The sequence below is a fragment of the Oncorhynchus clarkii genome, chromosome 9, assembly GCF_045791955.1.
Source record: "Oncorhynchus clarkii lewisi isolate Uvic-CL-2024 chromosome 9, UVic_Ocla_1.0, whole genome shotgun sequence".
Lineage (NCBI taxonomy): Eukaryota > Metazoa > Chordata > Actinopteri > Salmoniformes > Salmonidae > Oncorhynchus > Oncorhynchus clarkii.
Genome location: NC_092155.1, coordinates 66961058 through 66967089, shown reverse-complemented (window position 1 = coordinate 66967089; position 6032 = coordinate 66961058).

The window sequence follows — 6032 nt, the reverse complement described above, 5'->3', positions numbered from 1 at the left end:
TGTGTACTATCCACTGTATTGGCATAAAAGGCATGATTTTAGTGAAATACTGTTATAGATTTTGTATTCATGCATATACAATATTAATCCAGTCCATCTCTACCATGTCGGACCCAGGATTCGATCCCACAGCACGCCAAAACATAACCCATAAACTAGCATGGTAACCATCTCCTACACCAACTGCATAGCATGCAGGGCAATTTTGGATGTCAAAATGAGAAATGGGGAAATGAGGTGAAATATAAAGTCACACATCTTTGCCATATAGATCCATTCTACCTCCCAGGTGCTTTGGATGGGGAGGTGTGTCATATGAGTCTTATATAGGCATGTAGTCTCATTGTTCTTTTACATTTTAATCATTTAGCAGACACTCTTGTCCAGCGCATCACATACCGCAGTCATATCAAGTCTATTTTCCCTCGATAAAGTAGTAACCTGTAAAGTCAGTAACCAGTAAAGTCAGTGCCAACTCTTTGTTGGGGTCTTTTGTGTTTGCAACACCAGTTTCCGGACTTTGTTTTGGGAAATGGAAACTATCTGCATGTGTCTCAGTCAGACATATTGTGCTACAGTGAAATAGCTCTCCATTTAATCACAACAACATGGAGCTGCTATCAGGGCATACCTGTTCATTACACCTCTATAAAACCCTGTCAGTCTGAGAAAGCTATGGCAATTACAGGGAATGATTAGAGCAATTACAGAGGGAGAAGTGAGGGCTGGTATGGAGCCTGTACCAACTACCCCCTCTCTTAGAAAAAAGGTTACATATAGAACCAAAGGGGGTTATATCGCTTGTTTCATATATGGAACGCTTAACAGTTCTATATAGAACCCTTTTATAGGGGTTTTTGATCAGAACCCAAGGGAACCTTGTATGGTGCCATTTATAAATTATGGCTACTAATAAATAATCATATTTTTAGCTCAGAATATAAAATATCAAACATTTAAATAATGGACGAAATAAAAACAGCATAGTTGTGAGATTTTATTCTCATTACATGCAAACATAGTTTGGAAATATGCACTGGTGGCCAGGGAGGCATCTCTGTTTGAACGATGGCCTATGCCATTCATGGTACCATTTCCGGCTGGTTTCTTTATGGAACAGTACAGTAGACTATGGGTTGTTGCCTGGCTGGTTTCTTTATGGAACAGTACAGTAGACTATGGGTTGTTGCCTGGCTGGTTTCTTTATGGAACAGTACAGTAGACTATGGGTTGTTGCCTGGCTGGTTTCTTTATGGAACAGTACAGTAGACTATGGGTTGTTGCCTGGCTGGTTTCTTTATGGAACAGTACAGTAGACTATGGGTTGTTGCCTGGCTGGTTTCTTTATGGAACAGTACAGTAGACTATGGGTTGTTGCCTGGCTGGTTTCTTTATGGAACAGTACAGTAGACTATGGGTTGTTGCCTGGCTGGTTTCTTTATGGAACAGTACAGTAGACTATGGGTTGTTGCCTGGCTGGTTTCTTCATGGAACAGTACAGTAGACTATGGGTTGTTGCCTGGCTGGTTTCTTTATGGAACAGTACAGTAGGATATGGGTTGTTGCCTGGCTGGTTTCTTTATGGAACAGTACAGTAGACTATGGGTTGTTACCTGGCTGGTTTCTTTATGGAACAGTACAGTAGACTATGGGTTGTTGCCTGGCTGGTTTCTTTATGGAACAGTACAGTAGACTATGGGTTGTTGCCTGGCTGGTTTCTTTATGGAACAGTACAGTAGACTATGGGTTGTTGCCTGGCTGGTTTCTTTATGGAACAGTACAGTAGACTATGGGTTGTTGCCTGGCTGGTTTCTTTATGGAACAGTACAGTAGACTATGGGTTGTTGCCTGGCTGGTTTCTTTATGGAACAGTACAGTGGGCTATGGGTTGTTGCCTGGCTGGTTTCTTTATGGAACAGTACAGTAGACTATGGGTTGTTGCCTGGCTGGTTTCTTTATGGAACAGTACAGTAGACTATGGGTTGTTGCCTGGCTGGTTTCTTTATGGAACAGTACAGTAGACTATGGGTTGTTGCCTGGCTGGTTTCTTTATGGAACAGTACAGTAGACTATGGGTTGTAGCCTGGCTGGTTTCTTTATGGAACAGTACCGTAGACTATGGGTTGTTGCATGGCTGGTTTCTTTATGGAACAGTACAGTAGACTATGGGTTGTTGCCTGGCTGGTTTCTTTATGGAACAGTACAGTAGACTATGGGTTGTTGCATGGCTGGTTTCTTTATGGAACAGTACAGTAGACTATGGGTTGTTGCCTGGCTGGTTTCTTTATGGAACAGTACAGTAGGATATGGGTTGTTGCCTGGCTGGTTTCTTTATGGAACAGTACAGTAGACTATGGGTTGTTGCCTGGCTGGTTTCTTTATGGAACAGTACAGTAGACTATGGGTTGTTGCCTGGCTGGTTTCTTTATGGAACAGTACAGTAGACTATGGGTTGTTACCTGGCTGGTTTCTTTATGGAACAGTACAGTAGACTATGGGTTGTTGCCTGGCTGGTTTCATTATGGAACAGTACAGTAGACTATGGGTTGTTGCCTGGCTGGTTTCTTTATGGAACAGTACAGTAGACTATGGGTTGTTGCCTGGCTGGTTTCTTTATGGAACAGTACAGTAGACTATGGGTTGTTGCCTGGCTGGTTTCTTTATGGAACAGTACAGTAGACTATGGGTTGTTGCCTGGCTGGTTTCTTTATGGAACAGTACAGTAGACTATGGGTTGTTGCCTGGCTGGTTTCTTTATGGAACAGTACAGTAGGATATGGGTTGTTGCCTGGCTGGTTTCTTTATGGAACAGTACAGTAGACTATGGGTTGTTGCCTGGCTGGTTTCTTTATGGAACAGTACAGTAGACTATGGGTTGTTGCCTGGCTGGTTTCTTTATGGAACAGTACAGTAGACTATGGGTTGTTGCCTGGCTGGTTTCTTTATGGAACAGTACAGTAGACTATGGGTTGTTGCCTGGCTGGTTTCTTTATGGAACAGTACAGTAGACTATGGGTTGTTGCCTGGCTGGTTTCTTTATGGAACAGTACAGTAGACTATGGGTTGTTGCCTGGCTGGTTTCTTTATGGAACAGTACAGTAGACTATGGGTTGTTGCCTGGCTGGTTTCTTTATGGAACAGTACAGTAGACTATGGGTTGTTGCCTGGCTGGTTTCTTTATGGAACAGTACAGTAGACTATGGGTTGTTGCCTGGCTGGTTTCTTTATGGAACAGTACAGTAGACTATGGGTTGTTGCCTGGCTGGTTTCTTTATGGAACAGTACAGTAGACTATGGGTTGTTGCCTGGCTGGTTTCTTTATGGAACAGTACAGTAGACTATGGGTTGTTGCATGGCTGGTTTCTTTATGGAACAGTACAGTAGACTATGGGTTGTTGCCTGGCTGGTTTCTTTATGGAACAGTACAGTAGGATATGGGTTGTTGCCTGGCTGGTTTCTTTATGGAACAGTACAGTAGACTATGGGTTGTTGCCTGGCTGGTTTCTTTATGGAACAGTACAGTAGACTATGGGTTGTTGCCTGGCTGGTTTCTTTATGGAACAGTACAGTAGGCTATGGGTTGTTGCCTGGCTGGTTTCTTTATGGAACAGTACAGTAGACTATGGGTTGTTGCCTGGCTGGTTTCTTTATGGAACAGTACAGTAGTATATGGGTTGTAGCCTGGCTGGTTGCTGAGAAGAATAATAAATGTGCTACAATATGAGTTAATCCTAAATATAAATTAATCTGCCAAAATGAAGACAACATGCTATGCAGCCATATAATTATTATGATGTAGAAGAACAATATACAGGCAGTTGTCGTCAGCTGCAGCAGAAGGAGAGATCCTCTGCCTCTGATTGTTGGGGTAATGCCAGACTGAGCAAAACATAGATAGTGTTTTAAAAGTCATGTACGGATGAACTAATCTATTGAAACACCAATACTTATTATAAATAATTTATTATGAATCATTTAGAAATCACATACCTCCTTTCTGTCACCACACAACCCATTACCTGCATTCCACAGAGGTCAACAAAAGTCTTCTAATGGCTTCATGAAACATAGTGCCCTCAGCTCACTCCACACTGAAATACTGAAATAAAGTCAAACATTTGCTAATTGCCAATGTCAGGCTCTATGTGATATATTCAATGATAAAAACATCACATTTATTTGTAAGGGTTACAGTTAGCTAGCTTGTAAAGTGTCTAATTCAAGTAGCCTAACACTCTGATTCTGATAGAACCTTATATATCTAGCCTATAGTTCATCATATGATTATGGCTTAATGGTGCTTGGTGGTGCCCCTTGCTCAGTGGTGTTGCAGACTCTGAGGTCTTTCAGAAGAGATGTACACATATACTGAGGTCATGTGACATATCATGTGACACTTAGATTGCACACATGTGGACTTGATTTTGCTAATAATGTGGCTTCTGAAGGTAATTGATTGCCCCAGATCTTATTTAGGGACTTCATAGCAAAGGGGTGAATACATATGCACCCACCTCTTTTCAGGTTTTACATTTTTTTGTTGAAACAAGCAATTTTCTTCATTTCACTTCACCAATTTGGACTATTTTGTGTATGTCCATTACATGAAATCCAAATAAAATCCATTTAAATTACAGGTTGTAATGCAACAAAATAGGAAAAACGCCAAGGGGGATGAATACTTTTGCAAGGCACTGTATGTATACATTTTTATTAAAGGGTTCCTTAATCTCCTCCAAATAACCAAAAGGTTCCATATACAAGTAGTGAAAAAGCACACATTGATAGTCTTTGTCTCTGGAAGAGGTCAGCACTATTGGCTTTATAGCAGGAAAGGAAGATGGCTGCATTTAAACACATTAGTTCGGCCACACATTTTCCATTTCCAGATTCCACCTCATAAAATTCCCACTACCACCCCAGAACCCCAGACACACAGAGCACGTAAAACAGAGACAGAGTGGAACATTTACAACAACCTGTGACTCTATGGAAATATGCAGAAAATACTGAGCAGTTCCTTTCTTTCTTGGTTCTATTAGAACTTGACTGAGAATCCATATTTAAAACAATCCAAATGCTGTGTTTAGTGTGAAGAAAATAATCTTGAATATAGAACAATTCCATCTATTTCAAACAACAAGCAGGGTTTCTTATAGAATATCCAAATCAATGGAAACTGTTCTGCTATGCTCAGATGCACCCCCCCTCCCCAAGTCATCTTGGTAACCCTAATGAATTATGGGCTAGCCCAGTTAAAACATGCACGGTATTACCCCATCCCAGGGTGTGTCCTGGCTGTCTATAAATCATTGATCTCATCGTGCTGGTCCCCTCACCCCTCCTCCCTTCCTCCCTTCCTCCGATACCCCCCCCCCCTCTCTCCCCTCCTCCTCCCTTCTCCTGTCTCTCCCCTCCTCCCTCTCCTGTCATCCACTCTCTCCTCCCCCAGGGCCTATGTCACACTCCAGTCCCCATGGTCTTATGTCTGGCTTCTGGATCTGCCAGGCTCATCTAGGGTGTGGTGGAAAGGAGAGGAGAGTGGCAAGGAGGAGAGGAGAGGAAAGAAAAGGAGAGGGGAGGAGAGGAGAGTGAAGAAAATTAGAGGAAAGGAAAGAAAAGAGGAAAGGAGAGAAGAGGAAAGAACATGAGAGGGGAGGAGAGGAAAATAAATGAGAGGGGATGAGAGGAAAGGAATGAAAATTAGAGGAAATGAAAGGAAAGAAAATAACAGGAAATGAGAGAAGCGGAAAGAAAAGGAGGGTGGTGGAGAGGAGAGGAAAAGTCAAAGAGAGGTGAGGAAAGGAAAGGAGAGGGAAGAAAATGAGAGGGGAGGAGAGGAGAGGAAAAGTCAAAGAGAGGTGAGGAAAGGAAAGGAGAGGGAAGAAAATGAGAGGGGAGGAGAGGAGAGGAAAAGTCAAAGAGAGGTGAGGAAAGGAAAGGAGAGGGAAGAAAATGAGAGGGGAGGAGAGGAGAGGAAAAGTCAAAGAGAGGTGAGGAAAGGAAAGGAGAGGGAAGAAAATGAGAGGGGA